The sequence below is a fragment of the Lissotriton vulgaris genome, chromosome 2_1 (assembly GCF_964263255.1).
Source record: "Lissotriton vulgaris chromosome 2_1, aLisVul1.2, whole genome shotgun sequence".
In the NCBI taxonomy this organism is placed as follows: domain Eukaryota; kingdom Metazoa; phylum Chordata; class Amphibia; order Caudata; family Salamandridae; genus Lissotriton; species Lissotriton vulgaris.
In genome coordinates, this window is record NC_141687.1 from 1,033,039,941 (window position 1) to 1,033,051,970 (window position 12,030).

The following is a 12,030-nucleotide window of genomic DNA, read 5'->3' on the forward strand; positions in this document are numbered from 1 at the left end:
CAGTAAAAATAGCGTATAATGCTCTCTGTGGTTTTTTCTTTCCCTGAATGACCAGCCGTGAGGTGAGCATGGGCAAAGAGCAATACTTGTTCACGGAAGGGCAGGGGCACCAGTAGTTGGGCTGTGCCTCCTTCTTCAGTTTCCCTATACAGCAACTCATTTCGTATCCCAAATCGGGGATAAGAATGAGGATATACATGTTGAGACACATGAGCGCTTTCCCAGGCATTATATAGGGTTCTGTCGTCTACTTGTGCAAACCTAAAACTACGGTCTATGACCCAGGGTTCCGGAGTTATAAGAATAGGTATAGGACCGTCTATCATTGGGGCTGGCCTATTTATGCTGTTCTTTAAAAGGGAGAGGAACTCCGGGTTGTCTACCCCTAGGATTACGTCTTCAGGAAATGAGTCTACCACCCCTACTCTTACTATACATGGTTCATTGTCTGTTGGTCTTATGGTTACCTGTGCCAGGGGGTAGGGTTTGACATCCTCATGTACACAATGTATGTGAACCACCGCCCCAGGGACGTACTGGTTAGGGAGAACAAAGCGTTCTTGGACCACTAATTGCCTGCACCCAGAATCTAGAAGGGCTTTTACCAAGTAGCCTTTCATCCTCATACTTACATAAAAGGATGCTCCCATTTCCATGGAGGAGAGAACCATTTTGGGAAGATACCCCACTTCCATTGGTTCTTCCGTCGATCGTTTTCTGGTGTATAAACGGGCAATGTGGCCCCACTCGCCACATTCAGAGAACTGCGGCCCACGCATGAGAGGAGAGTCCATCCTAGGCTGCCTGGACCTCACAAGGTCCAACGGAGGTTTTGGTTTCCTTTCCACTCTGGCGGGAGGCATGTGTTTGCTGGCTTTCTCATGGTCCCATCCCAAAGTTTGTGGCTGAGCCCTTGCGTAGTTAGCCGCCATCTCAATGGCCTGTTCTATGGTGAGTCCAGAGTGTTGTTGCAGCCATCTTTGTGAGGCATATGGGAGTGCCTCCATGAACTGTTCTAGGTAGATTTTGGCCATCACTTCTTCCTTGGTGCTGGAATCCAGCTTTAACCATTTGTCTGTGGCCATTTTAAGGCGAAAAAACAGGGTTTTGGGGTTTTCGCCTGGGGTCCCTCGTTCTTTTCTGAAGCCGACTCTGTAGGCTTCGGAATCAAGTCCTAGGTGATCGAGTATTACCTCTTTGATTAAGTGGTAAGGAGCATTCCCAATGGGGTTGGCTACCTGATAGGCAAATTGCGCCTCACCAGTCAGCAACGGGACTAGGAAGAAGGGCCACTTCTTCTCTGGCCAACCCAATGCTCTGGCAGCCCGCTCAAAATTTAACAGAAATGCTTCTGGATCTTCCCCCTGCACATACTTCTGCAACTCAATTCCAGAGGGGTTTGGGACGTGTATTCTATCCTCTACAGGTACCGACAATGTTGGAGGTGGCACACTTTTCTGGAGGCTTTCGATTTGGGCGGTGATAGTGTTTTGAAATAAATCTCGCTCTGCCTGCGCTGAGGAAAGTTGTCTCTCGACTGCCCATTCCAGTTTTTCTTGCCCCTTTATGATATGATGTATTAGGGCGTCCATCTCGGTGTTACAGATGGGCTATGGTGGAAATCCCACTTCTGACACCAGTTGTAAAGGAACAGCATGGGCAGGAGTAACTGAGTCAGAGAATTTGATTAAAGATTTGAGAGATGGCTTTATTTTTATATAAGCTTTCCTTCTCCGGCTGGTAAGTCTTTCTCGGGCATAAGCTGCAGGGTCCGTCTTGATGTTCTTCTGGGAATCCAGAATGGCAAGCCACGGATGAAAAGTGGGACCCTCTGTCAAGACCAGAAACCGTATTTACAACTATATACAGGCGGGCTTCTATACGGCAGGCTGGTTACGTAGCCCCACCCAACCCCCAACCTTGCCCCGTACCTGCTCAAGTCACGCTCCTCCCGTGGGAGCATGGCGGGGCGGCTCGTGAAGACGTAGGCCTCCTGGAACGCCTCTGGTGTCTTTATATTGGCCCGTCTCGTCCTCTTACTCCTGGATTTTCGGTTTCTCTCTCCTTTTCTGCTCACCGTCACCTTCTTCTTCCTCCGGGGAAACACCGTCCGTTGACTTCCTGGTTCCTCCCTCTTTTGACAAACCTGGCGCGATGACGTTCAACAGGGGAGGAGTCTCGTCAGGTTGGAATCCCCCATTAAAGGAGCCTTGTCCTTTTTCCTTTTCGTGGCTCCATAGGAGCTCTTTATCATGCTTCCATTCATTGTCGAAATATTGATTGTCATGCTGGTGAGAGGTGATAGAAGCTGGTGAGAGGGGGACAACTGAACACCAATCACATACATGGTCCTGTCCCTCGAAGGAACGTCGCGCCCCACCACAGCTTGATTATATGCCCTTGTGAATTCTCATAGCAGTCCAGGTTAACACCACAACCTGGTCTGCTATAGGAATTCACAAGAGCATACTATCAATCCCATTATCACCGCTTTAGCGGCAGTTTCCTGCCACTTAGGCAACGATAATTTTATCGGCGTTCTTATTTATTTATTTATTTTTTATTTAAAAGTTATATATAGCGCTGCTGGACCCAAGAGTATCAGAGCGCTTTACAAGGTAGTAAACATGAACATATTAAGATCCAATATATAATTGACAATGAACAGAAAAATTAAAAAATAGATTAAAACATTGCGTTACATGAGTGACAGGGGCAGGGAAAAGAGGAATAATAGAAGGGACTGGGGGAGTTAAAATTAGAGAGAGAGAATGGGGTGAAATGAGGTGAGTGTGACGGAAGTGGGAGAGGGATTGGGTAGAAGAGCGAATCAGAGCAGAGAGGTCATGAGCAGGGTCAAAGTCAGTAACATTAAGAACCCCAATATTTATTGAGGAGAAGTACTTTGAGTCTTTTTTTGAAGAGAGGGTTAACATTGGTTGCAGCGAAGGTCTTTGGGGAGTGAATTCAAATTTGTAGGAGCATTACCAGAGAATGAACGTGATTGGGTCTTTTTACATTTTAGTCTAGGAGGGATAAGGACAAGGGAGTTATTGCTCCTCAGGGACCTGGAGCATCCTGCTCTATGTAGTTTGTTTGAAAGGTAAGAGGGGGTGTTTTGGTGGAGAGCTTTGTGCGTGATGCAAGCAATCTTATAGGTGGATCGACCTTCAATTGGGAGCCAGTTAAGGTTTTTGAGGACAGGAGAGATGTGGTCAAATTTTGTACAGTCAGAAATAAGTCTGGCAGCTAGGTTGAGGACAGATTTGATTGGTGCTAGTGGTGGCTGCCAGAGTGGCGTTACCATAGTCAATCCTAGAAAGGACAAGCGATTGAACAACAATTTTGAAATCATCAGCTGGAATGAAAGGTTTATTTTTTTAGGTGGGGAAGGGTGAAGAGAGCACTTTTGCCTGTATTTTTAATGTGGTGGATGAGAGTAAGATTCTGATTGATGCTGATACCTAGGGATTTGACAGAATTAGAGGTGGAGAGGGAGCAATTATGTGCTTTGATATCATTGATCCAGAGTTGAATGGGAAGGGAATTGTTTTTGGGAGTGAAAAGGATGATTTTGTTTTTTTTAGGATTATGTTTGAGATGATTAAGATGGAACCAGGTTTGGACTTTAATCAGAGTGTCATTGAGGTGAAGGATGTCCTTGTGGGATTTAATCTTGTAGTATAGTTGAGTATCATTGGCATAGAGGTGGTGACTGATTTTGGCTTGTTTGAGAATGAGGGTGAGTGGTTCCATAAAAAGATTGAATAGGGTTGGAGAGAGGATAGACCCTTGGGGGACTCCGAGTGAGACAGGTTGAGGTTTGGATAGGCAATGATTAAGCTTGATTTGTTGTGATCTATTTTGGAGGAACGAGGCAAACCATTTGAGTACAGTGCCATCAAAACCGAAGCGATCTTTGAGGGTGTTAAGAAGGGTGGGATGGTGTATAGTATCGAAGGCGGCTGAGAGATCAAGGAGGATTAGTAGTGAGGATTCGCCTTTGTCAAGAGAGCGATGAATGTCATCTGTAATATTGAGCATAGCAGTTTCAGTGCTGCATCCCTTTCTAAAACCGGATTGGAAAACATCAAGGAGATTGAAGGAGAGGATATGGTTATCTAACTGAGATAGGACACAGTTTTCAAGGGCTTTAGAGAGGAAGGGAAGGTTCAAGATAGGGCGTAGATTGTTCAGGTCATTGGGTCAGCGGTGGAGTTTTTAAGAATGGTAGAGATTTGATCTAGTTGAAGGGAGGCAGGAACACAGCCAGTTGAAAGTGAGGAGTTGATGATTTCGGTCCATAATGGGGCAATGATGTATTTGAGTTCTTGAGCAAAATGGGCGGGGATAGGATCATTGGAGTGTGAGGATGGTTTGAGTTTAGAGATGATGTTGATGATAGTGGATTCTGAAATTGGACTAAATTCGCTCCAAGAAGCCTTGTTTTTAGGAAGGTGATCGGTCCGAGAGGGATCAGGATGGGGGAGAGTAGGGAGGGATTGTGAGGGGTCGAGGTGTGGGGGGTGAGGAGGAAAACTGTGAACTAGGAACATTAGGGAGGGTGTGCTGGTTGAGGGGAGGTTGAAGAGAGAGAAGAAGGAAGCGAAGGAAAGTTCGATGGTGTTGACTTTATCCGAAAAGAAGCTGGCAATTTCTTTGCATCTTGCAACAGAGGCTGCTAATTTAGGACAGCCAGAGGAAGTTTGTTTTTTAACGATGTTAAACAGTTCTCTAGGGCGGTTTCTGACCTGGTCAAGTTGTGACCGGAGAAAGGAAGCCTTTTCGTTGAAGATATGTTTTTTGTCATGGGCTCTGGTGGTTCTCAGGAGAGCCAGATTATCAGAGGATGGATGGCTCCTCCAAGCACGTTCTGATTGTCTTTCACTGTTGAGTTCGGCATTGAACCAGGACTTGGGAGGGATGTTTTTGTTTGTTTTTTTAGTTTAATTGGGGCAATTAGGTTAAGGGCATCAAGAATGGAATTGTTGTAATTGTCGGTAAGGTCATTGGTGCTAAGAGAGGGGTGGGGAGAAGTAAGCGAGTTTTAATTGTGGATTCCAGTTCGTCAGGTGGAAAAAGGTAAAGGTTTTCAGTGTGTTTCATAGGTAAAGTGCTAATAGGGGCGGGCGAGCAGTAGGGCTGTTCAAGGTGAAGAGGATGAGGTGGTGATCAGACCAGTCTACAGGAAGTATATTAGAGAGAGAGGCCCAATACTTGTTCGTCAAAATAGCATTGAGGGTGGCACCTTTGATGTGAGTAGGGGCATGGCAAAGTTGGCAGGTCAGTGATGTCTAGGGTTTTATTAAAAAGGGCGGAAGCCCGGTCAGCATTTTTGTTCCAGTGGATGTTGAAATCACCAATGAAGAGATTCTTGGAGTGGGAGAACGATGCTTGAATAATAAGGTCAGTCATCTCTTCGGAAAAGGGGAGGCAATTTCCAGGGGGGGTGGTAAATGGTGTGTAGCCGAGTGGTGGGAAAACCAGGGAAAGAGAGGTCAGCACAAAGGTATTCAAAGGACGAGGGGTCACCCCTGTATGATTCTAGACAAACAACACTATCCCTTCCATTTTACTAAAACACATTTCAAGTCTAGAATGAGTATTACATTTTAATCTACAAACTTGAGTCATTTTTGTAAATAAAGCAAAAATAATTGTTTTCTAATTCTACCAAAACAAGAGAACAGCATAGTTATATGTGTGCAAACACATAAAATAAACAAATGCTTATCTCAGAATGCTTTCTAAAAAAACACATACTCACAATAAAATTCTAGAGAAAAAAAAGTATTCCCTTCACTTTAGCAAAACAAATACAGTTCTCTAATTAAAACCAAAATGCACCACATACATTCCTTCACAAATAAATAACTCACCTTTACATTTGTTTTGTAGAATAAAAAGTATTTCAGTCACACAGCAGATTTTCCTATTCAAAATCTCTGTTTTCAACACCTCCCACCAGAACCATAGAATGGCAGAGTTTCCCTCTCATTTTCAACACATATACACCTGAACATCAAATCACATTCCTTACCACATTAATACAAAACCAAACACACATTTCTATTGGTTAGACATTTCAATCCTTTCCAAACGACATACATTTGAACCCTACCCCCATTCTGCTTTCTGCCTGTTACATTAGAAACACTTCATGGAACACTTCACTGAGCACACAGGTCAAAAGTTCATCACACAATGTTACTAATCAAAACAACAAGTGTGCTTGACTTCTCAGTATACCAGCTTATCTTATGTAATGTTTCTTTCTATCAATTTTTGTTAACCAATAAGAATCAAGCTTTCAAAAAACAGAAACCTGCACCCTAGTTTTCAATGTAGAATATTGTCAAACAACCAATCATTTCTCTTCTTTTTTTCTCAACTACATCTTATCCACCATTTTACAAAAATATTACTTTTCAAACTGGCACTTTATTTACAGAGACCATCTGAGTACATCCAGACCTCCATTCAACATGCTTAGAGTGTGGATTGTGGGACACAGCTATATTTTCTGGAGCCAAAGGTACGCAGAACAGAAGGAATTCATGAAGACCTAGCTTTACCAAACGTAGACATTAAATGGATTGGACAGAGGGTTAAAGTGGCACCAATTGATGCCATTGGTGAAATCCTTTTTACATATCCAACTCCCTGACCTCATAATTGTGCACTGAGGTGGCAATGACATAGGCACCTTGACTGGGGTAGGTCTGCAAATGCTTATGAAGGACACCTTTGGAGAATTGATGTCACTTTTCCCCCAAACTGCCTTCGTATATTCTAACATATGCCAAAGGCAAAACTGGAACTGGTCCAATCAATTTTGTCCACAGATTGAGAAAGCTAGAAAACATGTGAATAAATATGTTTCTGCTTTTCCCTGAGACTATACAATGGGGTCCATATACCACAACAAACAGGGTGTGTCTAACTTGCCCCTGTTCACATTTTGCCAACATATTCCACAGACTTCCTCAGCCTCGCTTCTACCGGGACACAAAATGGCTACCAACAGTTCCTGGTTTCAAATGTTTACAACCGCTTGACAGCCAATTAGAATTGAGCGCATGAGCGGGACGGTGTGCTTATCCTACGAGGCCAATCCTCGCACCATCCGCGGATCCTCCGCGCCCATAGATATACAAATGACTTTAACCGCAATTTTCTGAAAAACTACTGAACTGATTGACACCAGATAGGCCAAAGGCACAAGTCAGAACTGAGGACTACCTCTCTGCCAAATTTGGTGTAAATCCGTTCAGCCGTTCGGGCTGTAGCCATGGCTAAAGGTCCTACGGAAAATTGCATGGGGAAAACACATTTTGGGACCCCCTCTTTTTTCTCAGCCCCCGCTGGACCAATCACCCCCAAATTTTCAGGGAAGGAGCGGAACTAAGCTGGCCAAAAGCTTGGAAAATTTAAAGACGATTTATCAATCTACGCCAAAGTTATTGGCAATAGAATGTTGCAGATTTCCTATGGATAATATGTTCTAACTGTAACTATCTACTGGCGACCGCAAGTAGATAATATATATATATATATATATATATATATATATATATATATATATATATATATATATATATATATTCTAGCTCCGTTGCACCAAAATGGCCGGGTCACTCGCAGACGGGTGCCTCTCGTGGTGGCGCTCCACGTCACAAATTGCAGCTCCGATTGTCTCTCGTTTCACAAGAAAGAAAATCCGGCACTCACAGGGGAAGTGTTCAGGTTAGTTTAATCTGAAACACTCAACACTGTTGAGTGTTTCAGATTAAACTAACCTGAACACTTCCCCTGTGAGTGCCGGAGTTTCTTTCTTGTGAAACGAGAGACAATCGGAGCTGCAATATATATATATATATATATATATATATATATATATATATACCAAAGTGTATTGAAGAATGAGTGGATGTATGAGTGTCTAAATGGATGATTTAGTAGGTGCATGACTAACTGTATAAGTGAGTGATTAAACGTTTCTTACTGAATGCATGGGTTAGTGACTAAACTGTGTGAATGTCTGTATCAGTCTGTTAGTTGGTATGTAAGCAGCTGCATGGGTTGGTGAGTAGCCATATGAGTCTCTATATGCGTTATTGATTGGTTGTCTGATTATCTGTATGGGTGCCTCACTGTCACTGTCACTGTCTGTGTGGGTGGGTGGGGGGTCTGTGACTCTGTGCATAGATGAGTGAGTGGGTGATTCACTGGGTTTATGGGTTCAAGAGTGCATCTCTAAAGGGCTGTATGGGTGGGTGAGTATGTGTATGGGTATTTTGGTGAGTGAATGGGTGTCTCAGTGGTACATGTGTGAGTAACTACATATGTGAAAGACAGTATATGTGAGTGTTGGAGTATATAAATGACTATATGTGAGAGTGAGTGATTGTGAGAGTGGCCGTATGGATAAGTGTTTGCTTGTATCAGTGATTGCATAAGAGAGTAAGTATGTGTTAATATGGAATACATGCAGAACGCCTCCGCACGCCTCATCCTCGACATCCCCTCGACATCCCCCGCAACAGCCACATCACTACCCACCTGAGCAACCTGCACTGGCTCCCTGTCAACAAGAGGATAACCTTCAAACTCCTCATCCACACTCGCAAAGCACTCCATGACGCCAGACCAACATACCTCAACAAACAACTCACCTTCTACACTCCCAACTGCCAGCTTCGCTCCGGTGACCTCACCACCAATCCACACATCCACCGAACGATCACTGGTGGCATATCCTTCTCCCACCTCGCTGCCAAGACTTGGAACACCCTCCCCATCCACAAGCATCAGACCCAGGACATGCTGACCTTCAGGAGACTTCTCAAGACCTGGCTTTTCGAGCAGTAGCAGCTTCCCCCCTTAGCACCTTGAGACCCTCGCTGTTGAATAGTGTGCTCTACAAATTTTGATTGATTGTGTGTATAACTGTATAGGTGAGTGAATGGGAGTGTGAATGACTATATGAATGAGTGGAGATGTGTGAGTGTCTGTATAGGTTTATGAGTACAAATGATAGTGTTGTATTGATATGTGACTGTATGCATGAGTGACTGTATGGGTGAATGAGTAGACATGTGTGTAGACCTAGCAATCAGTGAGTTGGTATGTCGTAACTTGTATTGGTGTGTCTACGGTTACAAAAATGGTAGTCTGTATTTTAGAGTGGGTGTATCAAAGGTTATATTAGGGTGTGAGGAGGTGCACCAGATTATCATGTGGATGATGTCATCAGTGATGTCATTTGAGATGTCATCATCAGTGATGTCACTGACCACGTCATGAATGATATATTATGTGACGTCATCAGCAGTGCATTTTGGGGGTGCAAGTTATAGTTAGCTCAACTAACTATGACAGCCGGATTTCTCTGGTTTTGTACAAGTGAAATGCCCAGCTAACTATAACGTCCCTGAAACCTATGGTTTTTCAGTGAATTTCTATGGGTTTTTTTAAAATGCAAATTTCTAACTATAACGTCCTGAAACCTGTTTTTTCAGTGAATTTCAAAGGTTTTTTAAATGATAATTTCTAAATATAACGTCCCTGAAACGTACGTTTTTTTCACAGAATTTAAAAGGTTTTTTAAATGATCATTTCTAACTATAACGTCCCTGAAACCTGTTTTTGTCAGTGAATTTCAAAGGTTTTTTTAAATGGTAATTTCTAACTATAACATGACTCAAACCTATTGTTCTTTCAGCAAAAATCAAAGTACTATTATGCTATTCATCATGACAACTCTTCTACCACTACTTACAAGAAAATAAACCAAAACACTGTTATGTAATGTAATGTATTACACAAATTACACTGTTACTTTTTTAAGACTAAAACATAATTTGAGATTTACATAACATTTAATTTTCTGCTTTTGGCTGTTCTCAGATTCCACTTAACTTAACTATACACAGTGATGTTGATGTAGTATCAGCGTACAACATTATTTTCAATACCTGCACCTATATATGTTCCTCTTTACAATTTTTTCATTACATCCTTTTACTACAGAATGTCTTTCATTTATCGCAAGAATATTTTCATAATATATACTCATTTGCATCCCCTACAATATACAGAACAAATATGTAAACTATTTGCATTTGAACACAATTTTTCCTTTTGCAATACCAATAAGCATAAATAATAGTCTCAACACTAGTTATAATTATTAATTGTTTCCAGTGTTCCCTACTATCTGTTCAGATCTTCCCAATAAGCCGCATAATGTATTTAAAACTTTGGTTTGCAAAATGTCCAATATATATTAGTTAAAGCATGTTAATATCTTCCCAAAACACCTAAATGATGTATTCTAAATTTTGGCTTCAAAGATATCAAATATGAATGTGGTAATTCATAAGGCAATCTGAATTTTATTTCCAAGTGTGCATCATTTAAATGTGTCCATCCTGTATTACACTTAAAATACACAATATAGTGTCCAGATGTTGTAATAGGTCTAGCATGGAAAATATTAGCTACTGTTGAAAAAAGTTCTTCCAGAAATAGATATTTGACTGGCAACAAAATGTTTAATTCTGGTTTCCAGTGTTCTTCCATTTGCTCTACAACGCTGTAGCATTAAAATCAGTTATTTTCCATATCTTTCTATGTGTAATGTAGATAACATCTCTGATTTACAATGAGAACTTTTCATATCATGATTTGCCGCTTTTACTAATTTGTTAAAAGGTACAGATTTGCAGTCTGGAATAGTAAAGTATATGAATCGTTCTGTGTCGACTTCAATGCTTGAAGTTAATGAACACTGTTCACATTTATGATCCCATTTGTAACTTACTCCAAATAAGGTTTCAGTCTGTATTCCTTCATCTTCTAATACTCCAAGCTGAACCATTAGAAATTCTTGTCCATTTTGTTGTATATTAAGACTGAATGTTAAAGAAACAGTACAATGATCCCAGAGTTGGCGAATACCACACGCAGAATGGATTTTACTTGTCAGTTGTCAATTGTTGAAATACATATTGTAGTGCAGAACATAATCTTTTTTCATGATTTCCTATAATTTCACGATGAAGATCTTGTAAATAAAATACAACATTCAGAATTACATTAGCATAACAGTTGATACCTGAACTATTTTCCAATTGTCATCCGACAACGTCATCAACACCTTCCATTTTCTGTTTCTTCACACCTTTTCCTTTCTCTTCAATTCTTTTATTTTTTTAACCATACTTGATTCTTTAACATATTTTCATTTTGAACATACAACACGTTTCTCATAAATGGGATATCACCTAAATTTGGTGTATAAAGTTTTCTTAAATGATTATATTCTCTTACACAATTTACATCAGCACTAATCTTGTTGTCATTGAAATCAATCAAATACAAACCAGACAATGTTCTTACTCAAGATAATGCAACATATGCCAGTCCCTCTTGGAACACAGTACTTCCAATATTTACCAAAGCACTGTCCATACTTAAACCTTGAGATTTATAAATAGTTACTGCATATGCTAAAGAATAAGGAAACTGTTTTCTGCAAACATACAAGTTTTTTACAAGCAAAAAACATACAGCACAACACCCAATCTGTCTTACCTCTATAATCTGATCACATTTTATTTTCAAGAACTCTATTCCATCTCTGTTCTGATACTTTACCAAATCAACAACTTTGCCCATTGCTCCATTTACTAAACCTTCTTCTACATTCAAATTATGCTGCAAAATTACCCGGCAGTTTATACTTGCATCTAAAGTTTTTTCTAAGCCAGCAGTTTTAGATACCGACTTTTCCAAAGAGTGCAGTTTAGTCTGTAGATTCTCTGAAAGAAGAATGGTCACTCCCTGGTGCTCAATTTTATCAATAGCTTCAATGTGATCTATTTCTTGTTTTTCCAATTTCAGAAGCTCTTGATTAAATGTAGAACACTCTTGCAGTGTAGGCATTAGGCAAACTAAAGACTTCTTTTCTCCAATCTTCCTTCACAATTCTTCAGCTTCCGTGCTTTCAGTTGTAAATAAGTTCCT